Source organism: Sarcophilus harrisii, chromosome 6 (genome assembly GCF_902635505.1).
Source record: "Sarcophilus harrisii chromosome 6, mSarHar1.11, whole genome shotgun sequence".
NCBI lineage: Eukaryota > Metazoa > Chordata > Mammalia > Dasyuromorphia > Dasyuridae > Sarcophilus > Sarcophilus harrisii.
In genome coordinates, this window is record NC_045431.1 from 10387170 (window position 1) to 10413596 (window position 26427).

The 26427-nt window shown below is 35.2% G+C and overlaps 1 long non-coding RNA gene and 1 pseudogene across 1 annotated transcript; both read left to right on the forward strand.

Annotated features, from left to right (window-relative positions):
* The first annotated feature begins 1700 nt into the window (after positions 1–1700).
* LOC116419894 lies at positions 1701–10617 on the forward strand. The gene is made up of 3 exons (XR_004230222.1): positions 1701–1992; positions 9186–9293; positions 10362–10617. It is a non-coding gene; the product is annotated as an uncharacterized LOC116419894 (long non-coding RNA).
* A 13477-nt stretch (positions 10618–24094) lies between these two features.
* On the forward strand, positions 24095–26151 carry LOC100934462 (annotated as a pseudogene).
* The last annotated feature ends 276 nt before the right edge of the window (positions 26152–26427 follow it).

Here is a 26427-nt window from a genome sequence, read left to right on the forward strand (position 1 = left end):
TTTGTCAATTTACAGTTTTTATTTACAAAACATATGCTCTTTTGGGTCCCATACATATGTGTACCTGGGTCTGGGTACCACTCCTGTTCTCTATTCCATGTAATTCTGTGTTATAATTAAAAGAATACTGGATTGGGAGGCAAAATTTAACTCCTGACAGACTGGGAAGTTCTGTTACCATGAGCCAGTCACAAAGTTTCAATGACCCTCAGGTTCCTCCAGTGTGGGGAAGGACAGGAATTGAAGTAAGATTTAAGTTAGAGTATGATTGTGAGAATCCATTGAGATAACCTGAAAAAAATAACACTTTTCAATAATAAAGAATATTTAAATATTAATTATTATTATAATGACTTCCTTTGAAGGGAGCTCAGTCTTTCAAGTGGTACAAAAAGTGACAAAACAACAAGAGTAACTCAAACTTGGCTGATACTTGTGTTTAAAATGCATGTTATATGTAGTATTTATTTTGATCTTCACATGTATCTTAATCCTTGTGATTTAAGGAATGTAACAATTAGAAATCATAGAACTTTTCATCTGGAACTGGCCTTAGAAATCATCTAAAGCAATGTATATTGTACAGATAATGAACCCCACAGAGGGAGGAAGGAAACAAGCATTTATAAAGCATCTACTATATGTCAAGTACTGCGCTAAGCATTTTACAAATGTTATCTCATCTTATTTTCTCACCAACTTTAGAAGGGGGGTGTTATTATTATGGTCACTTTACAGTTGACTAGACTGAAACAAAGAGAAAATAAATGGCTTGCCCACAGTCATGTATCCTACAGGTATCTGAGATCTTCCTGGCTCTAGGCCCAAGGCTCCATCCACTGCACCGTGGAGCTGAGAGGCAAAGAATGCCTGGGACATTGTGCCAGTGAGTTTCAAAAGAAAATATCCTGATTCTTAATTTAGCGAGTGTCCCTCCAGACAGATTGCCTTTTTACAGATGACAAACCTGGGTATCAGAAAGATTAAGGGATTTTCTCTAAAACATAGCTGACAAATGATACAATAGGTACTTGAACCTTCTCACTCTACATCTAGCATCTTTTCTCTAATATCAAATTTGGGCTCTAAATTATACTTAATTTATATACAGTATAGGTAGCACACACACACAGAGTTAGGATAATAAAAATAAATCTGATTTTTCTTGGTCACAAAGTAGTTATTTAACATCTCAATTCTATTCCTATTTCATTTTCATTTCTATCATTCCCCCTTCCCAATGTGATCCCAGATATACCAAATAGAGAAAATGATGATCCTCAACTCACCATTTCCTTCTTTGTCCAATATCAAAGCCTAAGGCTCTATATGGGCCTTTCTATGATCCCATGAGATCTGATCCCTTTAGCATGGTGATGATGATGGATGATGATGCTAATGATAAAATTTATTGTTGTTGTTGCTGTTCTTCCATTCAGCTGTTGTTTCTTTAAGTCGTTTACAAAGAAATCCTTGGTAGATTCTATTCTATAAATTCTACTACCTCAGCTAATCCTTAAAATTTCTGTTGATTGCGTTTTGATAAATTTTGTCAGTTTGAGTTATATTCTTCAAAGTCCAGAAAATGCCACATTCCAATTTCTATCATTATCTAATATCTTTTTCCTTGTGTCATCACAATAGGTCTCTATGGAAATAGCTGTACCTACATAGAAAATACACACACATATAGACACAAGAAAAGCACAATATTCACAAAGTTTTACAAAAATACCTACTTAAATACAATTATTTTTGAAATGTCAGTTCAACATTAAATAGTTTGAAATTGTGCCCAAGTTGTAGGCCATGATTGCTTTGTTTGTTCTGTTTTCTCCTGCCATAGCAGCTTTATTTTGGTGCTCTCCTTGTTTTGCCGAGATATTTGTTGATCTTATGAAGGAAACAACAAAATAATTGAGTTTTTAAAATCACAAGGCTACAATGAGGAGAAACATCACCAACTCTATGTGTCTGCTTCCTAACTCAAAGGTAAGCTTTTTCTCAATGTCCTGAATCAATGTAATTGTGATCTGCTGCCCTTGGAACTCACTAATGATCAACTTGTATGACACCCTGCTAGCAATCTACATTTCTAGCTTCCTGGTAAAATTTAGCAGTTTCTGCACAATGATCATTTCAAATCATTCCTTTCAATTTTCTTTTTGAAAAATACTTATTTTCCATATAGAAGTTTTCAGACAATTACCCTTTACTAGAACTCTAAGATTCAGGAACCTGTCATGGCCGCCAATGCTATTAGATCCAATATTTTGTTAACAAATCGCTTCATCCATCTTTGTATCATAGCCTTGTGGATTTAGACTTGGTGAGGGCTTATCATGCCATAAGTTTAATAATTTCATTTTTACATATGAGATAGATGAGGCAGAGACTGAGTGATTTAAGCAAGTTCACAAAATAAGTGATAATCAGGATTTGAATTGAGGATTTTTGACTTCCAATTCAGTATCCTTTCTAATGTTTTAGATTTCCTCTTATAGAGCTGAAAGCAACTACTGTTGTGTAACTGTTATACATGATTCTGTTACTGTTGTATAACTGTTATGCACAAGTATAACTGTTACTGTTGTATAACTGTTATACACGATTATAACTGTTACTGTTGTATAACTGTTATACACAATTATAATTGTTACTGTTATATAACTGTTATACATGATTATAACTATTACTGTTTAATTATTATGCATGATTATAACTAACTGTTATATAACTATTGTGCACCATTATAACTTACTGTTGTATAACTGCTATACATGATTATAACTGTTGTATAACTCCTATACACAATTATAACTGTTACTGTTGCATAACTGCTATACAGTGTTATAACTGTTATTGCTACATAACTGTTATACACGGTTATAACTGTTACTGTTGTATAACTGTTATACACAATTATAACTTAGTTGTATAACTGTTATACACACATATAACTGTTACTATTGTATAACTCCTATGCACAATTTTAATTGTTAATGTTGTATAACTGTTATACACAATTATAACTGTTACTGTTGTATAATTGTTATGCACAATTATAACTATTATTGTTGTATAACGGTTATTATAATTATTGCTTCTGATATTATCATCCATCTTTATCATTAAATAATTTTGCTTTGTTTTTGTTATTCCTGTTTTCCAGATGATGAAACCAATAGGTTATATTTTCCTTCATGCATTACCTAGAATTGGATCACAGCTCCCAGAGTCTTGAACAGGGCAGTGACTTTTAGGAAAATGGCTCCAGAAGTCAGTTGAAACTAGAATGAAAGAGACAGTCTAGAAGGAAGAAAACCAAATCAGGAGGACATTTCAGTAACTTAGAAATGACAAGAGGCTGATCTATTGTTCATTTAAATTTGAGATATGGTTCTAGTTCGTTAGGATCTTTTTGGATCCTAAATCTGTCATCTGGTTCATTAGCTTTTCCTTCCTGGTTTGTGTCAACTATAAATGCCAGCTAAGGCCTTAGCTAAATCATTGCAAGATACATTGAACAGAATAGGCCCAAGGACAAATCTTGGAGGGAGGGAACTCCCTGGGACAACCTAGGAAAGACCATATCTATTCATCATGGCCTCAAGCATTTTCAATCATTTGTGCAGGCTACATTAAAATTTTGGTGGAAATTGTTTTTGTTTTGTGCAGATTGTACAGAAGAACAGGGCAGGAAATTAATAAGAGGGGAAGAAGCTTCTAGTACATGATCAGTGCTACTAGAAGAAACTTCCAAAATATGATTAGAAAAAAGATAGGAGATGTCCTGGATGATATAATACATGTTTGTTCAAAAGGAAGATTTCTATGTGGGCATGGGAAGAGAGAGAGGAGATATATTAGTGGGGAAACAGATCTGGTAGAGAGGAAAACATGTATAATTTTTTTTCATAGGAAAAATACAAAAGACACAGGAAATGGAACTGTTTTGTTATAACTTTGTTAAATTTAAAGCACACAGACTTCTTAAAAAACAAGCCATCATAACAGATCACAGATGCTTAAATAAATTCATTGTATTAATGTTGTTTTTTTTATTTTTGTTGTATTAACTGTTGTTTTTTGTATTAAAATGTTTTTCTTTCTTAAGTCTTCTATAAAAATGAAATTTAAATTTTAAAAAAGTATATAGAAGATTTAAAAGAAAGTATGAAGTGCTTGCTATTTGAATTCTTCTTAAGACTCCCTCACAGAGAACTGTGTAGTTTGTTTTTTTTTGGGGGGGAGGAGGGGGGTTGTATGAAGTTGGAAATTATTGATCAAATGCATTTGACTCTCTTATCAAGAGAAAAATCATGAAAATTTTTGATATAAGAATGTGAATAAAGCTTCCTTCAGCTTCCTCCCACTATCTGAGCCCTGATGATCTGAACAGGTAGTTTTATGTAGCAGTTCATCATGAGACTTGATGTGAAAGCCAACAAAAACAATAGAACACTACACATCCAGACAATATGGAGGACGAAAAGAATCTTGCATTTATATGCGCAGAGGACACTTTGTATAAACACTTAACCAGAATAGTAAGCTAGGAACTGGCTGATGACCAATAGAAAAACAAGGAGGAGACAGGCAGCCTCTTGTAAAAAAAAAAAAAAAAACTGGAAACAAAAATTTGACTAATCTTGTAACAAGAAAGGAAGAAAATAAATGGATAGCCCAAAACATATGAAATGTCTCCTGATTGCATTTAAATAAGTATTTCCTTACATATATATGTATATGCTGTTTACATCAGCTAAGTTACTCTCCTAATTTCTAAGACAAGAAAATTGCTACAAAATCTACTGAATTGAGTTAAGCAAGCAGTTTATCACTGCTGTTAAAATAATTGACAAATGAAAACTGAACTTCCAGAAGTTATAAAATAAAAAATATTACTGTGATTTGCTCAGAATATTTGGTATTACTCCCTACCATTTCTAGTGGCTTACAAAGGGGCAAATAATACTATCAAGATAAATCTATAATAGACTTACTAAAAATTATGGCATCCTAGACAAGAAAATGAAGTCCTTGCGGATACAGATATTGTTTTCATCATCGCTGCTCATTCAAGATAAGAGCATGAAAATAAAAAAGACAGAATTAGAAATTGAGGCAGGCTAAGAAAATGATGTGTGAAGATGAGTTTTGTATATTTTAACAACAATCTGAGATTGACAAATGGGAAATTTTTTTGTTCAGGGATGGGATATACTTAATATGGGCTGATAAAATATTACCTATAGTCTTACAAATCTGATCAAGAAGGCATTGAACTGAAACTAGGCAAGAGAGAAAATAATCTTCATATACCTGCCAAGACATATATCATAAAGAATAGCATAGGAAAAAAAATAATGGAGAAGCCTAGTAATTTATAGAATAAAAAAATCCAAGCAGAAAATAAGAAATAAAACCGATGGCCTCCAAGTTCTATACACACACAAATGAACAAAGTATGGAAAACAACCAAGGTGAACTAGAGAGCCAAATTCATGGAGACAAATTCGGCAAGATGGATATCTCTAAGAGTTGGCAGAAATGGAATAAATGACTTAAGTGCAACTCTGAGACTTATAATTTATTCAAAAAATTGCTGAGTTGCTTTTTTAAAAAAGGCAAAAGAGCATTGCATATTAAGAAAATGTAGTCATGTGAGGAAATCCAGAAACCAGAGAAGGGAGAAATGATGGAGAACACTTGGGTGAAGATCAATGGAGAGAGAAACAGAAGCAATTTTGTCATTGGAGCATAGTACAGACAACCTTGATGGAAGGAGCAAATAGGTATTTGGGAAAAAGATCACAAAGCTGGCATGAAGGCATGATTTTGTAGAGAGGAGAACTTCAATTATCTAGACATCTGCTGGAGCGCTCTCTTTGCCAAAAGCAGAGCAGCTGATAAATTCTTGGCTAGTCTGAACAATAATTGCATTCTTCAAAAGGTGAACAATACAAGGAAAACTGCTATTCTGGACATTGTTCTGACCAAAAAGAGAAACATGTTACTGAAATAGAAATGCTGGGAACTTTGAGGGGGGAGAAATAACTTTCATCTTAGAATTCATGATCAAGACAGTGGAGAAAACTGAGAAAAGCCAAATGTCCACTCTAGATTTAGAGAAAATATATTAAAAAGGGTTGAGAGAAAGGATTATTAGATTTGGCACTTTGGTTTTACTGGATAGAGTATAGGACTTATCATAAAGTTCTGAATTCAAAACTTACCTCAGATATTTACTGGTGAAATCATTTAACTTCTCCCCCTCAATTTGCTCATAGAACACAAATCAGGATTGTTGGGAAGAGCAAATGAGAGCATGTGGTTAAAACACTGAAAATGCTAATACTGAGGAAATTTGTTGCTGATGTCCTTGTTGATTATCATTATGCTATAAAGAAGTGAGTCCAGGATGAATGGGAAGCACTCAGAAATACCCTAAAGACACCAGAAGAATTCTAACAAAGAGGAAATGAGGTAGGGAGGGAGCCTGTCTAGAGAAACTCATGTGGATGGACCTGATCCTCAATGACCAACTTAGATTTTAAAAATAGAAGAGGAATTTTGCTAATATTGTGATAAAAAGGGAATAAAACAGATGAACATCCCATGTTTTGCAGTATCTCCTATGAAATGTAAAGAAAAAAAAAAAAACTAGAGGAAAATATCCAAAAAGTAAGCAGCTATTTTAAGGATTTTTGAAAGGAAGACATTGAAAGGGATTATAGAAGATAAGAGAAATCGCTTGGATGAGTTAATCTCATCGGTGAGATCTCTAATCCCATCAGAACAGTGATGTTTGCATGTAAAAGATGGTAACAAGACCAGAGTAAAAGAGTCCTGAATGGATCCATGTCATAATCGGGAGGAAATTTCAAGTATGATAGCTCAGGTATCTCTCCTTTACCCTGTCTTGTTTAACACTGCTATCAAACCCTTGGGTGAAACAATAGGTGATATATTTAGCCCATTTACAGATGTTATGAAGCAGGAAACAAATTATCTAAAGACTAGAAGACCAGATTTGGATGCAATAAATCTTCGGCTACAATACTAGAATGAATCCAGTAAAATATAATAAGAAGATTAAAATCAAAATATATAATTATCTAGTACTTACAACATGGCAGTTGCTAGGCAAACTGCTTTATAATAATTTTCTAATTTGATCTTCACAAAAACCCTGGAAAGTAAGTAATATTCTGATTCCCATTTTAGAGATGAGAAAACTAAAGCAAAGAGGGATTAAGTGGCTTGCCCTAGTGACAATCTAGGCTACATTTGAATTCAGGTCTTGCTGACTGTTTTGCCCTCTGTATCACCTAGTTGGCTTAAAACAGATCAAGATACAGTCCTCCAAAAATATGAATTCTAAAAGTCAACCTTACAAGTGCAACATGAAAGAGGAAAAGGTAAACAAGCATCCTTCTGAATTGGAGGGGATTCAGTAGATTACAACCAAGCTCTTGATAAGTCAACAATAAAATAAGGGAGATAAAAAAAAATTGACTACTATCTTAAGGGCTGGTTTGAGGGAACAAGTTTCTGGAATGAGGTAGATAATGATCCAGCTATGTTCAGCCCTTTTCAGCACACAACTGGAACATTGTGTTTGGTTCTGGGAAAACAGAGTCTGGGAGTACACCCACAACCTGGAGTAGTTGTAGAATAGGATGGGTCGATGCTTAGACAACTAGAAATCACATCCATCTCAGGGGCACTTGAAGGAACTAGAGAGTGTTTAGAAAGAATATAAGACTTTCTTCACCTTAGCATGCATGTGATAAATATCTTCAAATGTATAAAGGGCTATCATGGACATGGAAGAAAGACTTATTTAGCTTTGCCCTAAAGGACAGCATTAGGAGAAAGAGAAAGACATTTTAGGAAAAGAAATGTAAGGAAATTATGTAACTTTTAGTAAGGCAGATGTAAGTAAATTCTTACAAAGGCTTGATATAAGGAAATTACATTTTAACAGCTCAACGTCTCAGAATGAGTTAGTTGGCCTTGGAATTCTAATCGATTTTCTGTGATTAGTGTGGGGATGCCAGAGAAAGAAGGAACAGGAACAGAAGTCATGGATACACACACACACACACACACACACACACACACAGGATAGGGAATGTGATTCAAGAACAGTTTATGTGGAATCAAAAAAAAAATTAGGGAATTTTGGTAAACTATAAATTCAACGAGCCCAGAATGTGATATGGCAGGTGATAGTGCTGCAGGAATAGAGTCATGAACTTCCCTAAACAATAAATATTGATTAGATTGCAGAAAAGGACGCCTCATTAAATTTCCAAAGAGAAACAATTGTCTTTTACTTTCCATATCTTGAGTGAAGTTTAATAGTCGAGGGTCTTTTGTCATCTTATTTCCATTATATTTTTCCAAGTATTATTTCATCAGGTAAGTTCAAGCAATAGCAAATTTGTTTCCAACTTAGTAAATTATTAATTATTAAAATTAGGCACAGATGTGCTTCATAGACCCAATGGAAGCTATAATTGAAATCTAACCTGTTAATAGAGAAAATATATTTTGTTCTCTCTTTTGCCCTAGTTAAGACAAGTAATCTAATCTAACATCTAATATGTTTTTCAAATTTAGAGCTCATCTATGGGAAGGCAACCAGACTAGTGAGATGAGGGGAGCTATGCCATACAAAAATACATCGAAGGACATAGAGATAATTACCCTGGAGAAGAGAAAACCTAGGGGGTACATGAGAGCTGTCTTCAAGTATTTAAAGGATTGTCATGTACAAAAGGGATTGGAGCATATTGCTTGGCTCCAGAGAGCAAAATGCAAAGAAAGTTGTAGCAAAGAAGATTTGGAATGAGTATGAGAACAAACATATTTTTAATGATGAAAGATAGATCTCTTCTTGCTGGAAGTCTTAAAGTAGACATTGGGTGACCACAACAATCATCTGATACATACATGTAATCCTTATTTTGGAAAGGGATGGAAAGGAGACTCCTACATTGGAGATTTTGCAATGCTTTGATTCTATAACTGACTTCAGACATGGATTACTGATTCTTCTCTGTGTATATGGTTTAAAATAGAGAAATCTGGGAAAGGTGGAAGAGGATAGGGGTTAGAGTTTCTTTTCTCTATTTTGATTAATTTCACTGACACTGTCTGTTTTTCCTCCTCAGGCATACAACTTGAACATGGCTTATCATTTTTCATCCCTGCCAGAAAATCCAACTGGTGCCAGTGGGAACCATCATAAGGAATTAAATTGTTATGTTTCCCAGGATCAGGTAAAAAGGGGAGGGAGCTGTCTATTTCATGGAATCCTGACAATCACTTACAGACAGGCTATAATAGTTTTGGAAGAGATTTTGCCCATTCTGGCAAAGCTTCAACTTAAGTCCCAGGTTAGATATCAATCGATTATGACTTCCATTGGTCTGTGAAGCACTGTCTTTAATTAATAATCTGGTAAGTTGGAAACAAATTTGCTATTGCTTGCGCATACCTGATGAAATAATACTTAGGAAAAATATATCAGAAATAAGATTACAAAAAACCCTTGGTTATGAGACTTCATTCAAGACATGGAAAGTAAAATATGATTATTTATCTTTGGAAATTTAATGAGGTATTCTTTTCAGCTATCCAATCAATATTTATTATTTTAGACCTATTCTCAAGTCAATTAGAGAAGCTCAAAAGACACCCAAATTCCCAAACAGAACTAATCTGATCCACACTCTGCTGTTTCTTCTCTTTTTTAGAAAATCTTTTAAAAGAAGATTTCAGTGGATAATTGCTGTGTACATAGGAAACTTGTCTACATTAGCCCAAAGTTCAATATTTCTAATTTGTGACCTTTTCTTATTTGAGCATACATCCATAATGAGTACTTTTAATTCAGTCAGTTTGGGGAAATAGGCATTAAGAAAGTAAAGCGTCTATTTCATGCATTATAATAATGTATCTTAAAATTTTAGAACATGTCACTACATTTAGAACATCTTCCAGTGATTAGTGAGCTCATGATACAAAAAAATTATTAAATTATTTTTAAAATTATAAATTATCATTAATAATAAAATCATTAAAATTATTAACATTTTATGTTAAAAGATAGGCATATGTGGTATGATTTTCTTATAAAACTTCAAAGTTCTTTAGTAAAACAGAATTGTATAAATCTTTCCGTCTCATCTGTACCATCCCTTCAACTTCTAGGACTTATCATAATAATGCCTACTAAAATAGAATTGCTAAAGTACAAAAATTAAAGGACAGGATATCTAATTCATAGACTTCTGATCTTGGCATTAACCTTCTCACTCAGAAATCATTTCTATTTTCCTTTACAGTAATTATAAGAAAACAATACAAGATAGAATGATAAAAGAGAGTATCAGTTCATGAAACAGATATGAAGAAAGTGAGCTTTCAGACAACTTGGTATGAGATTCAACTGAATCAAATAATCCTGGAAACAGGTACATGAATCTAGTAGGAAATCAACAAGTAGAGATGAAATGGAATAGTTATGCCTTATTTTTGTGGTAATCCAATTTCACCAACCACAATAATGGAATCTCTCATTTGTATTCTGCTATCTTAATAAGTGTGTGTGTGTGTGTGTGTGTGTGTGTGTGTGTGTGTAAAAGAGAGAGACAGAGACAGAGAGACAGAGAAAGAGAAATTGGCAGATGGCAGAGTTGAGAAACTGGATAAGAATGCACAATCACCAATTGACATTGAGACATTATTGAACATATACAGAAGAAATCAATAAAATGGGTTACAATTTTAAGGACACTCAGAATCAATTTTTTGCTTTCTTTACAAAGGAAAGTTGTCTAAAAGTGAAAAAGATAACAGATACTGCTTAATACTCTCCCTCAAAGAAATTGAGATTTTGGCAACATATCTCAAACATCCTTATGAGGATAATTTATGCATGTATGATTTCAAGTTGATGAAATAATAAGGATCAGATACTAGCAATTAATAGTTTGTGTCCTTAGCTAAGTGATTTTATTACTTAAGGTCTCAGTCTCTACGTTTGTAAGATGAAAGCTTATACAAAGTGACCTCCAAGTGTCCCTTCCAAATCTAAACATATAATACACTGATCTCATGAATCTCTTCCAGTTCTAAAATCCTAGTCCAATGAAAAGAACAAAAAATAATTACATAGATTATTTTAAATGACAAGGAATATTTTAACCATTACATAATTGACTAAGCACTGTAACAAATATAAAGTCCTTTGCTATTCTAATTAATTTTAAAAGTGCATGTAGAGTAAAATATAATGCCTAATGAAATGATGATTAATAACCAATATCTTGAGGAGTTTCAGAGACTGGTTTTTTTCTGATTTCTTCATTTGAAAAGTTCAGCTTTTTTTGAAGGACATTACTGACAATGAGATTGCACTAACTCTCCTTGATCTTGGTCAAGCCCTACCCAACTTTGCAAAAAAATTAATTCAAGGTTGTTAAACCATCATTTTCTATTCAGACTTGGGTGGAGAAAGATGTTTTTGGCTAGATTGCCCAAGACTGGGAATGAACTGCTGTAGAGATTTTCTCTGTCCAAGGAAGGCATGAGGATAGGGTTCCATCATGCCCTCATTGGAAGAGTATATAAACGGTGAACCTGGTGCTATGATTATCTTTGGCTCAAGAGAGATAGTCAAATAACCATCCTTTTAAAATGAACTGTTGGTCTTAATAAAATGATAGTCTCTCAATTTTTAAAAATGTCTCATGAAGAAGACTCTTCAAACATAGTTCCTCCCATTCATATATTAAAATAAAAGAATTTATATGAGAAATTAAACTTCAGAAATAATTTTTCATTGATTTACTGATAATTTAAATAGTCCCGAAAACAGTCATAGAGGGTCATCTAAGGTGTTCAACATTATCATGGAGGGTAATCGTCACAGATTTAAAACAACACAAGGATCCTCGATCAATAGTGAGATTCTCTACTCCACCTCAGGTATAGAGAATAGAGGGCTAACGATATTCAGATAGGCTCCATCAGAAGAAAAAAGTCACAATGACTCAACCATCTCCACTGGAGAGTTAAATTACCTGAAAACTCCATGTTGCCACCCTACCACATACACAAGGATAGAATGCCCATCATCATGATCTATTAACCAGTGTATCTCAGGCAGAAATGTTAAATGGTCAGGGAACCAAGCCTACATTGAGTGATAAAAACATCTCAGGCCAGACAGCATTTGAGGAACCGTCAAGCTTTCAATGATCCTACATTGCTTTCATATTGCTATAGTTCATAGCTCTAACATCAGTGTTCTTGAGTTAAAACTATATTTCTACAAATCATCTACCTCAAAAATGTTAGGAAAATCAAAATCAAAATCCTGAGGGAGGAACAGAAAGAACCATAGTGGGCAGGCTGCCAGATATAGTACTAGTGATGATATAGCACTATGTAGTGAGCCTATGATTTCAATATTATTAGTAACTCCCAATAAGGAATTTTTTTCAGATCCTTTTAAACTCATACTAACTTTCTAGGACACTGAGAAGTTGTCACACAACCAATAAATATTTATTAAGGGCATACTAAGTACTGGTGACATTTTAAAAAGAGGCAAAATACAGCCTTTGTCTTCAGAGAGTTTACAATCTAATGTGGAGACAAGAAGCAAATAAATATGTAAAAATAAGCTATGCTACAGGATCAGTAGGAAATAATTAGGAGAGAGAAGACACAGGGTAAGAGGAGTTAATTAAGAAAGGTTTTCTATAGAAGATGGGATTTCAGTTCCAAGTTTAAAAAATCTAGAGAAATCAGGAAGCAAAGATGAGGAAGACAAACATTAATATAGTGCTTAATATGTGCCAGATATGGTGCTAAACACTTTATAATTGTTATCTTTTCTGATCTTCACAACAGCCCTGGGAGGAATGATATCACTATTATCCCCATTTAAAAGATGAGGAAACTGAGTAAAACAGTTTAAATTACTTGCCCAGGGTCACACAATTAACAATTGTCTAAAATAAACCTCTGACACAGGTATTTCTGACTCTAAGCCTGGTTCTCTGTCTGCCTGGAACCCTGAAAGACAGCTAAAGAAAATGCCCAGAACCAAGAAATATGACATCTTTGCTTGTGGGACATGAAGTTGGCCAATATCACTGCAACAGACTAAGTACTGAGAGTATGTGGAGAATAAGGAGGGAGAAGACTATAAAAGTGAAGGGGTCAGGTTAAGAAAAGCCTTGAGTGCCAAGCACAGGATGCTGTATTTGATCTCATGGATAATAGAGACTCACTGGGGTTTATTGAGTGGGGGTTCTGTGATATAGATGGATATGAATTTTAGGAAAAAATCAAAGGCAGCTGAATGGAGACTGAACTAGAGTGGGAAAGATTTATGGCAAGTAGAGCAACCAGCAGGCAATAGTAACAGTTTAAGCATGAGTTGATAAGAACCTGTAATGAGGTAAAATTCCATTAGAGGACAGAAGGAGGTGTTTGAGACTTATTATAAAGATGAAATTGATGAGTCTTGGTATGGATTTGTGAAATGAGAAGACAGAATAAGAAATCCAAGATGGTACCCAGATTGTGATCTGAGGAATTGGGAGAGTAGCACCCTTGAAGGAGAGAGGGTTAGAGTTTAAGAGACAGTGGGCTCAAATTTGGATGTGTTCTACTTAAGATGTCTACTGATTATCCCATTTGAGATTTCTGAAGTTGGAGAAGTGAAGTTGGAAGTCAGTAGAGTGATTTAGGGTAGGATAAGTAGACTGGAGAATTAGAAGCATAGAATTGGTAATTAAATTCATGGGACCTCAGGAGATAACCAAATGAAATAGTGGAGAGAAATGTGAACCCAAGAGAGAGCCCTGTGAAACATTTGCAATTAGAGAGCTTGAGCTCCATGAAAATTTACAAAAGTGATCAAAAAGGGACAGACTGATAAGTACACCCAGACCCAGGAGAATGTGGTGTCTGACAACCTAGAGAGAAGAAGATCAAGAAGATAATGTTCAGCAGTATCAAATGCTCTGGAAAAATGAAGGCAAATGAAAATGGAGGAAAAAATTCATTGGAATTAACCATTAAGAAATCATTGGTAACATTGGAGAGAACAATTTCAGTAGAATGATGAAGTTGGAAGAAATCAGATTTTAAGATGTTACAAAGTCATAAGAAGAAAGTAAAAAATCCCTTTCCATGGAGTTTGATTACAAAGCACAGAAGATACATATAACAAGTGTTAATATAGATATAAGCATCAAGTGAGAGGTGTTTTTTTTTTTTTTTTAACTTCAAATGATTTGCCTCTGATCACAAAACCACCTTCTTAGTGGTGAGATTTGAACCCAGGTCTTTCTGGCTCTATCCATTACACCATAGTGCCTCTAAATTACATGCAAAAAAAAAAAATCCCATCAAAAGTATTATGAAAGACATACTTGAGGTGAGTTAAACATGTAGCAGGAAGAAGTCAAGATAAGCAGTGGAACCCCCAAAATGTTTAAAGAACCAGAGGAAAGTTTCCATTATATGGGATGGCTCAAATAAGAAATTCCCAAGATGTAATGGTAGGAATTGTCATTTCTTTTGAAATTGGAAGAATCCATACTAATCAAACTATACATCTATCAAAATATGAAAGAGTAAGTGAAGACACCAGAAAAGTAAGTCCTTGTCTCTGTGGATATTTTGTCCTGAACTCACTTGGACTAATCCCCTACTTTGTCTTCTCATACCTTAATTCATATTAGAGTTTTTTTTTTTTTTTAAATTCAAAATAAACTGATAAGCTTCAGCAACTTTGATGGTTACCAAGAGTTATATGCTCAATCAAACACAGAGCATTCCAAGTGGCCCTCCGCTTCCTGCACTCACTCATTTGCTAACCATATCCAGAAATTCTTTTGATGGAACTTATCATGTATTATTTATGTTACTCTGAAATGCTAATGCAAATTTATGGAATATAATGGAAACATCCTGCACATCACAGAGTTTTGCTATCATTCTAAGCCTGCCATAAGAGACTTATAAACTGCCTTCTACAATATAAGCCTCCCTTCAGTCTTAAAGCCCAACAGCAATCCTGGGAAAATTGCAATTCTTGGCATTCGCTGCCTGATGCAGATTTGCTTTCATGTTTCATTGCCAAGCCCCACCCCACCCCACCCCACCCCCCAAATCCTATCCCAACTGATCTCCGAGGACTTGTGGTAGTACTTTTCACTTAACCAGCCCAGACATTAATGCAGGTTACAGTATTACTGGTATCTTTTCAATATGTTCATTAAAACAAAAAGATCTTTAAAGAAAAGTTTATTTTTTAAATGAAAAAAAAAAAAAACATAATGGAGTATTCTCTTGAAACTTTCTGAGGTTTCTTGATGCAGCAGAAAGAACCCTGATTTTGGAATCAGAAAACCATGATTTCAAGTCAAAACTGGAAAAGATCTTGGGGGCCTTCTGGTCTAACACATTCAGTTTACAAGTAAAGAAAACAAGTCTTATCTCATGTCACACAGGTAATAAGCATCAAAGGTCAGGTTTGAATCCATCCTTTCTCTACCACTCCATGGTTCTCAGAAAGGCACATGAATTTCTTTCTCTTTCTATTTCTTCATCTGCAAAATGGGAACTATTTCTGTGGGAATTGTCTCAAAGGGATAAAACCATGTTGAAAAAGGCCCTGAATATATCCAGTGGCAGAGGATCTCGGTTAGATTTGGGTCTTTGCCATTTTCTACTTGTATCCCCCCTTGACCAGTCACTTCCACACCCCCACATCTTCAACTGGAAAGTGAGGGGCTTGGTTTGAGATGGCTTAGGAGGTCTTTCCCAAGTCGCCATCTTTTATGCTTTATAAAAGACTTCATAAATGTGGGTTGCTACGTATGGGAGCTGGGAATATGTCTCACAAGGAAAAGGAAATGTTACTAGCAGAACTGACTGAAAACAAATTCAATCCAACTGTCTAAGTACATTAAACACCGAATGCCCAGATAATTCAATCCAGTTTGAGGTTGTATATCTGGGTAAAGAATTTCAGTCAGTAGATGATCCAAATAACACTGTTTCTATTAATATTTTTCACTGAATAATATTTCATTGATTGACCACATATCTGGCCTTCATTAAGATCAAGTTAGAAAATGAACTTTTTTCTTTTCCCCCAAAAATGGTGTGTCATCTGCCAGGAGAAAGCAAAGCAATCGACCCCTTAAGGAGCAATTCTTTCATTTGGAACTAAGGTAGAAATCATTTAGAGGGGCCAGGCTATCTGCTCTTTCTTCTCGAGGAATGTGAATAATTGATGGGATTCTATTCAACATTACTTTTCTTTGCGGATGCAGAGTAGAATATTCCTCATCACGTGACTTTTTCAAGTGAAAAACCAACATTGCATTTCACCCACTGAGGAGAGGAAGGCACAAATGGGAAATTAATCGGTTGCTAAAGTATGTAGCAAGACATCACAAGCCGCCAGCAACAGACATAAGATTAAATTAGGAAAGTCTTGCAAAAAAAAAAAAAAAAAAAAAAAAAAAAAAAAAGGAAAGCACATTTGTAGACCCAATTAATAAGGTCTTTCCAGTTACAGTGAAATTAATCTCCATGTGGAAGGTGAGATACACTTGGACTCTTATTCCATATCTAAAAAGCTTTTTTTATAACTTATGCCTTTATTCATTTGATTTTTTTTAAAGTTTTAGACTAACACTAAGGAAAATTGGGAAGACACTAAAGCATATCTTTGATATATCCCCTGTCATTGTTCCCCTTTCTCTCCCTCTTGGATCTCCTGAATTTTCCACCTGAACTCCATTTTTGTCCACTTCAATTGCCAGCTGCTTCTGAAACACACGTTCCTGCCCCCAAATACACACATGAATACATGTCTGTATTCATGTTCACACACACACACATACACACACACACACACACACACACACACACACCCCTGGGTAGCTATTCTATGATCCACTTCTACTTAATCCAGCTAAAGTTATAACCCAGATACTAGATAACGATTACTTTCTCTATGGCCCTTAAAAGAATATTTGTAATTTTAGGGTTTTTTTTGTTTGTTTGTTTTGGTCAGTTCAGAGTTATTATATTATCAATATATAGAAGTACTAGCATTGAAAACTATCAAAACTGATCCCAAAACTCTTGTATAAATTATAGTCTTATAGAGTTATGTTTACCATGTGGTCTTCCCTTGATCACATATGTGAAATGTATCAGAATCAGGACTTGCACTAAGAATTCATGACTCCAAGGGCAGATCTGTGCCTTAAAACCAGACTGTCCCTTTAATAAAGGCCCTACAAAGAATTGTGGAATCCAGAGCATGGTCCAATTGGCTGAGGGTGCTAGGGATGATGAGGTTGGAAATGAGATGGCTTAGTGAGAAATATAAGGACTGAATCTGATTATTTATAGAATGATTTTTGTTCTACTTGGCCCCAGAAATGTTCAGAAACAAGAAAAATAAAAAGGTGTAACTGTGAGGTTTTTATGTAGTAGGACAGAGAAACGTCCTAATAATTATATCTGTCCAAAATTAGAAAGGGCTGCAGTGGGAGGCAATCGATTTCTTATTAATGGAGGTTTTCAACAGCAGTACAAAAATTTAGGACATAATAAGGTGGATTGCCTGATCAATTAGGGGTTAGTCTGAATGCTCTTTCAGATACCTTTCACCTGCAAAATTCTATGAAATTTCTAGTATTCAGAGCAATTAAGCTCTGATGTTGGGAAGGTAAAGATTAAGGATCAGATTAAGGGGCAGGGAACTTGGTTCCTAGTTCCAGCACTAACAAAAGATTTGTGAGATCTTGAGAAAATGTAACTCCTTCAGAACCAGACGTAGTATTCTATGCACAGCATTTAGTTACTTAATAAATATATATTGTTGAGAATATTTTTTTAAATGCAAACTTTTCTTCCTTTAAAAATGCCTAAAATCTACTCCATTTTTTCATAATACTCTGTATGATATGCAAGGGCACGCCTCTCTATAGGAGATCCCAAGGAAAGAGAGTACCATGAATGAAATGACTATGATCTTTTTCTAAAAAAATTCATGTTACTGGCAGTCATGTTTCCAACATTTTTCAAGGGGCCAATCCTATATAACTATTAATGAATACAAGCTAAGGACCCCTGCAATACTAGCAAGGACTGCAGTGTGTTGTGTTGAATTTCTTGTTAATGAAGGTTGATATAGGTGATTTATAAGTATTCTATGTGCAAACTCCCAAGGCAAACTACTGGCTGAGTTGGTTCCCTTTTTACCTTCTAGACCAGTGTGATGCTTACTCAGAATCAGTCAACTATCATTTATTAAGCCCTATTATACGCCAGGCACTATGTTAAGCATGGTAGATACCAAAAAAAAAATAATAATAATAATAATTAAATGCCTTTTACGTCAATGAGCTCACAGTCTAATGCATTTAACAACAAGCAAAAATTTGTCTATATAAGAATATTGCAAGATAACTCAAGAGAATCTCAGAGGAGTGATTAAAGGGCAGGGGAAAGTTTTTGTGTTTGTTTGTTTGCAGAAGTTAGGGATTGAGCTGAGACTTGAAGGATGCCAGAGATCCCAGGAGATGGAGGCTATTCCAATGATGGAAGATAGCCAGTGAAATCAATGAGGAAAATGGAAGAGGTCAATGTCATTGAATCACAAAGTACAGAGAAGAGCAGAATGGGAAAAGACTGGAAAGGTAGAAAGATTCCAGATTATGAAGGGCTTTAAAAGCCAAACGGGTGATTTTATTTTTGATCCTAGAAGTAAGTGGGAATAATGGGAGGTAATTAAATCTGGAAGTGATATGGTCAGATCTGCTTTTACAAAGGTCGATTTAGCACATGAGTTGAGGATGAAGTGAAGTGGAGAGAAACTTGAGGAAGACACAACCAAATGGGTATTCCAATAGGGTAAAAATGAGGTAATAAGAAAAAAATTTAAAAGAATGAGGTAATAAGGATCTGCTCCAGGAGAATAGCCGTGTCAGAAAGGAATATCAAAGGTGTTATAAAGATAGAAATGATAGGACTTGAGAAATACCTCCAAATACTGTTGGAAGCAGAGTGACAAGAAGCAGAGCTATTCAGTTTAAAGAAATGTCATCATATGTAAACACACAACAACATAGACCTAAAAGATCTGTCTCCTAGGGAACTCAAGTGGCCAGAATCAGAAATGGATGATGCGGTGTGGGAGAGAGAGAGGATTAAAAAAGAAACATCTCATTCTGTCAATGCCTCAATGTCTGCAGAACATATAATGCATATTTTGCAGAGTTTCTTTGAATAAAAAGGGATCCAGTGAAATTTTTCTATCTATATGTATCAGAAATTATGTCTTGAGATCAGAAATAATTGCTAGGTGGAAAAGGATACCATAACTAGATAAACCAATCAATATGGAAAACAAAACAAAACAATGAACAGCAGCAGCAAATCCCTTTTGTTTGGTTAATGGAAAGGCTGAAAAAGAAAGGACATATGTTTACTTTTGCAATGAAGATTTCAGGAAAGGGTGGATGAATATTTAGTTAAGATGTGATAGATGGGATTTCTAGTCAAGTTGGCACTTTGCACGGTGAACTTTGATCAATCTTCCAAACCTGTGATTCTCTGAATGTTTTAAAGAAAAACTTGGAGAAATTGAACTATGGGGAAAGGATATTTGAGGGTAGGAGACCTGGGTCCCAGTCCCACTCCTATCACAAAGGAAATATCAGAATTGGAGAAAATGATTTAAAATGATATGGGGCTGTTCCTTCTAGGGAGGAAGGGGCAAAGACAATAAGAAGCAGGGCAGCCCAATGAACCTTTCAACTTGAGGAGGACTGAAATTCTAAACTAGAGGAGTCCCTCATTTTTATTATAATGGGACCATGATTCATATCCTGATGAGGTAACTCATCTACCCTGCCTCCCAGGAGCAGGGCTTCCCCATTCCAAATCAGGACTGAATCCAAGATTCAGAGAAAATCGGGAAGATGGGCTAGAACCTGGATCAGCTCTGTTGCCACAGCCAATTCTAGATCTGAGCAGGGAGGTCTGGGACCCTGCACAGGAGTATCTGATTGGCTTTCCACCCCTAAGATCACAGACAGGGAACATTCATCCAAAGTTTTTCACCTGTGATATCCCAAGTGCAAAAGTTTTTACAGGTGTGGAGAAGGGTATAAAGGACAGAGCTGGAAAGAAAGTACCAGAGAAGAAAAGAGTTTATAAGGAGGAAGGGAGGGAGGGAGAAAGGGAAGGAGGAAGAGAGAGAGAGAAAGACAGACAGAGACAGAGAGATACAGGTATATGTGTATGCATATATATGTGTGTGTGTGTACATGTATAAATATATTGTATATATATATATATATATATATATACACACACATACTACACATAAATATATAGATCAAAAGAATCTAGTTTCTCTTTTCTTTTGTCTTATTTTTCTGAACTACAACATATACTAAATGCAGTACAGTGCCTTAGGATGGTAGGCCCCAAATATTAAGGACCGATCACCCTACTCACTGTGTGAAACTTGGTTTATACTTGCTGGCCTTCTGGGTGCCTTAAACTCTTATCCCAAACAAGATGTAATGGAAAGCAATGTAAAACAAGATTAGGAAGTAGGTTTAAGAAATATTAGGAAGAACATTAAATGCCTGGCTGAGAAGTTTAGGTTTGAGAGTAGCAGGAAAAGGAATCCCTGAAGAATTTTTTTTGAAAGGAAAAACATTGTGAGATCTTTGCCCGAGGAAGATAATTTTGATAGCTGTTGGAATGATGGGAAAGAGAGAGGAGACACTGGGAGGAGAGAGACTGTTTAGATGATCACATTAGTTCAATGAGAGGTAATAAAGGCCCCGCTTTGGAAGGTAGCCATGCACATGGAGTCCATAAGGCAGTCTGTTTCATTTCATGCAAGCTGAGGCCTTCTTTAGTGGTTTTAGCCACCATTTGCCCAAGTGACTTACCTCAATCTCCTGGTCCTTTAACCCCACTCCTGATTTTTTTAGGGATTTGCTCTTTCCGTTCTGTTTCTTTTTTTTATATATACATACACAGTGGTACATCATGTAACAGTACTATAATGTCATTTTTTCCCTCGATCATTCAGTCGGTATATGGTATCATGCTGAGCTTTATCCTTTCATATCATCCTTTGCAACTCTATTTCATCCAGAAAACATATATATCATTGCCATGACAGCCATTTCACTCTTATACTATCTTAACCATAAATTTATTGGTCACTAAAAATGAAGGTTTATCATATTCCCTGTCAAATTATCATATTAGCCTCTACTGCCTACATGTACTGGTCCCCATTGAGAAAGATGGACTTTCTCAATGAATAACTTCATATAATAAGATGAGATTTATTTTATGGTCATTGAAGAATATGATCTTGTAGTATTTATTTTGAAAAATGATTTCATTACAATTTGATGACACTTACTTTCCAGATAAGAAACGATGATATTGAAAAATATATTTATAGATAATAATCTTATTTAAAAAAGAAATAAAGAAATGAAAACAAAATGAAGAAGTGAATACATTATGTCTCCGGGAAGACATTCAGGTTTAGTTTAATAAACTCGTGATAATTAAACTTCACCGTGGGCATAAAATTTCTACAAAGAAATGCAGCAAAATTAATTATATGTTGAATCACACATTGTCGAAGAGTGAAAGACAATTACAGTAAGTGCTAAGTATACTGCCAACATTAAGAATAAATAACAGTATCAACCATGAGTCTAAATGTCAAACATACAATGATTTGTGTTACTGGATGTGAGAATGTCACGTTCCATCATTTCTCGGTGCGCTCTATCGGCAATAATTTGATGAAGTCTAACAGCGGCCCCATGAATAATTTCAAATGTGGCAGGATGGTTGTACAGAGAAGCAACACTAAATCTTTATAGTGCTTCAGTCAGCCTTCAATTTATCACTTTTTCTCCAATAGTCATCTGTCACTATTTGACCCCAACTGATTTCAGCTCCCTCTTCTGTTGATAATTCTGGCAATAGATGTGCAAGTCACAAGCTAACAATTTTAATATTAATACTTGACACGTACATAACATTTTAATGATTGCTGTAAGGATGATCGATGGTTATTATTATCCCCGTCCTAAAGAAGAGGAAGGTAAATCTTTAAAAGGATAATGACTTGTCCAAGCACACATTGCTGATAAGTACTAGGCAGTCAGTGCAATAGATAGGGCATTGCAATGGGAATTAGGAAGCCTCATCAGCATGAGCTCAAATGTGGTCTTAAAGATTTTCTACTTATGTAACCTTGGGGAAGTTACTTAACCCTGTTTGCCTCAGTTTCCTTAACTGTAAAATGAGCTATATTTTTTACCAAGAAAACCTTAAAATGGGGTCACAGAGATTTTAATAGTTTTATGGCACAGTAGATAGTCCTGAAATCAGGAAGATTCATCTTCCTAAGTTCAAATCCATCCTCGGACACTGACCAGCTATGTGATTATGGGTAAGTCACGTTGATCCTGTTTGCCTCAGTTTCCTCTCTATAGAATGAGCTAGAGAAAGAAATAGAAAACCACTCCAGTAGATTGTCGAGAAAATCCCTAACATCATATGACCCAGCTGAACTGATTGGACAAGAGACTGCATTTGAGAGGTCAAAAAAGTTAGTAATATTGTCGCTCCATAAGAGCCAGTCTATCATTCTAGAACCAACTTAGAGAAATAAAATGAAATTTGTAAGTTAAGCTCAGAGTTCTTAACCTAAAGTCCAAGAATATTTTTAATACATTGAAAACTGCATTTCAATATAAGTGGTTTCCTTTAGAACCCTATGTATTTTGCTTTTTATATTTTAAAACATTGTTCTTGGAAGATAGGCTTTTTCACACTATGAAGGGATTTGGTACACACACAAAATGAAGAACTCCTCCTCTAAATGATGTATTTATTCTTCAACCTTGTCATGTCATGAGGCAAAGAAAAATGCAAATGGCCAAGTTCTACTCCAAAAGTGATGTAAAAATGACAGAGGGTGCTAGGAATCATAGTGTTTAGACCCTGAATTATTATTCATATATTATTATAATATATTACACATAATATGACTATATTATAAATAATATGAAAATATTATTATAATATAAATATTAATTTAGATATTGACTTTTTTGATAAGTACTACTTCATTTTTTTTTTGTTTTTAGGATATTTTAAATATAAGGTTTTTATCCAATGACCAGTGATTTGACATATTTCTAGAAGAGTAGACCACATTTATACAGATATTCTTGCTACTATATAAACCAAGAGAATTAAAACTAGATGACTGAAATCCAGAAGGAGTAGCTGTGATTGTGAATGATAGTCATGGATCAAAAAACAAATGTCAGCAGTATAAATGATGGGTCAAATTTGATGAGATGAAATATAATAGGGAAAATTAAAGCTCTCTCTTAGTGTTCAAGTAATTAATTTTATACTGTTATAATAAAATAAATATCCTAAGACAGTAGTTCCATTGAAAATAGATGGGACTTGAAGAGAAATGAAAGCCCAACAGGAGTTAATTCAACATAGCAAATAAAAACTTAAATTCAATCAGAGGCTGCTGCACTGAGAAACATATTATCCAGCATAAAGAAGTGAAGAATATTCTTCACTAGTCAAAAAATATCTGGAATACAGGATCTAGTTAGCTGGTAGGGGCAGTTAGTAGAGGAATTACGAGCTGAAATACTTCCATGGAAGGGCAGATAAAGTGACATAGAAGAATCATTTGAAGACATGTAAATATGTTGGCTCTGGGAGCTCAGATTGCTGGAAATGGGTTCAAATATGAATCACAAAATGTAGAGGCAGATTTGTCACTGCCAGTTTCTACTTAGATATATCTAAAAAGTGTTGGGATATTCTCTAATTGTTGGAGCTGGTGAGATGTATGGTGTTTGGACTTAGTCCCTAAATGTATAAAAAGCACGCATATGGTTAGAATAATTGATTTGGCTTGGAGAAGAGTGGTGTAAAGGACATGGACAGAGAAATGGCTCATAAATATGAGCCATATACGTGTATGTGTGATGGAGAACTAGACGTCTCCATCGGTTTGTATTCGGACCAGGATCACAAATCAATGGAATATAGATTTGGTGATGACAGAAAACTTAGAAATCATCTAATTCAACCTTTTTATTTTATTGATGATGAAACTGAGATCCAGGGCCATTATTGGGCCAAAGTATACAAGAGATAGGGAAGAAGAAGAGACAGTATAGTGGAAAAATTGTGGGCTCCTCAGTTCTGAGTTACATAGTGAGAAACACATGTGTTTATGCTTATGATATAGGAAAAGAAACAGAAAAGTGGATGAGTTCTCTGTTAACTCCATCAACAAATTTCACTTTTCATCTGTGAAACAGATGATCCCAATGACAAGTGTTTCTTCTTGGTGATGAAAGGAATCCCTTAGATAATCCTGGAGAAATGCATCACCATCATGATCAATGGCCAGAAGCAACCTCTAAATAAGGGCTCAGCCTTTTGAATGGCCTACATGGAGTTTGGAGGGTTAAGGGAAAGATTTCTGGGTTTCTGTGACCTCTATTTGCCAGAAGATGAGTTTACATATTTCTATTCCTTTGATAGAGACCATGAACTTTCCCACCTCTGATCTCTTCTTTGTTGGACTAGTAACACTGATAGAGCAGTTAGATGGCACAGTGGAGGCAGGAAGATTTGAGTTCAAATATCGCATTAGACATGGTGATGGTCTAAGCAAAAAATTGTGTGACCCTAGGAAAGTCACTTAACCTTGTGTGCCTCAGTTTCCTCATCTGCAAAATGAGCTGGCGAAGAAAACATAGTCTTCATGTTACTGACATCAAGGTGATTATGGTGACAGGTGTTCACCAGTTACAGTCAAAACCATTGCTAAAAGTATGGGGAGCTTTTCAGCTAGTGGAAAGTCTGTGGAAGACACGACAGAAAGTCTTACCATGTCTATGGAGCAGATTAACAAAAGGGTGGCAAAAGCAACTGTGGTTAGTGGAATGGAGCTTAAGGAGAGGAGCCCAGAGTAGCCCAATGAGCTGTAGACCCTACATATCAAAATGGTCTTTGTAAGGCTATCTCCTCAGCAGAAGCTGATAATCATGGAGGACAAGCAGAGACAGGATGCTATTGTTAAGGCAGCAGGGGACGGTATTAATGATTCTGAAGCCCCAAAGAAGCCTTATATTGAGATTACTTTGGATTTGGCAGGTTCTAATGCAGCAAAAATTTCAGTGGTCTTATTAGACGACAATTTAATAGATTCAGATTTAGAACAAGGTCACTTAATCTTTAACAATATGAAGAAAATTGTTGTGTTCACCCTGACCAAAAAATACTGATCTTCATTATTTCTGGGTGCCTCTGTCCATCAATAACAGCTTTTTGTTGTTGTTGTTCATCAGCTTGGGTGCTATGGTTACCCTTCTTTTGCCTTAGCTTATGAGAAATCTAAGAGTGACATCATGAGTCAGAAGCCAGGATGCAAGAAGAAAAACCACCTGGTAAATCAGCACCTGATTTTATACTCCTACATCCAAACTGGAATCTTGAATCTGTGAGGTGATTCTTTGCCTTCTTCATTGTCTATGCAGAACAGAAATTCAGACCCGATCTCTCATTTATTCACAGTCATTATGGGAAAACAATCATCTGAATTACCTTGAAGACAAGATACTGACAAGGATGGACAGGATACCAGTGGGAATGTGTGCAATAGACTGGATGCACTGCCTACTTTATTGCAGTCATGGTGCAGAAGATAGAAAATATAATCATCAGAAAAACATGAACAAATACAATCTTCCAGCAAGGTCTCTTCAGAAATAAATCTACCTGCTTTGGGATTGCACCTCAAGTTATCATAGCACTAATACTTTCCCATAGATTTGGAAGTAGTGCAGCCTTGAATTTCAGGTTCAGTATTGATTTGTGCCAGGATCATATGCCATTGTCATCTGGCCACATGATTAGTTGCAAAAACACCTGATCAGGTACTATCCAGCAGGAAGCTGGTGGAATAAGAACATGCATGACTGAAATTGCTATTGGGCTAACATTATTTTTAAATCTCACTGATGATATTAAATATTCTCTAGTCATCTCTTCTAAGAAGCTTCTTGTTCAATATGAGCATGCACAAAATCCCCACACTAGTAGCAATTTGTAGGGAATATTCCTATCTAAGACTCTGTAAAAATGAGATTTGGTTCATGTGAGTGTAGCTATTTTTTTCTTCTGCACCTTGTCTTCTGTGCCTCTTGTTTGTTTAAAATGTCTAAATTTTAAAAGTAATTAAGAAGAAAAAGACCCCGT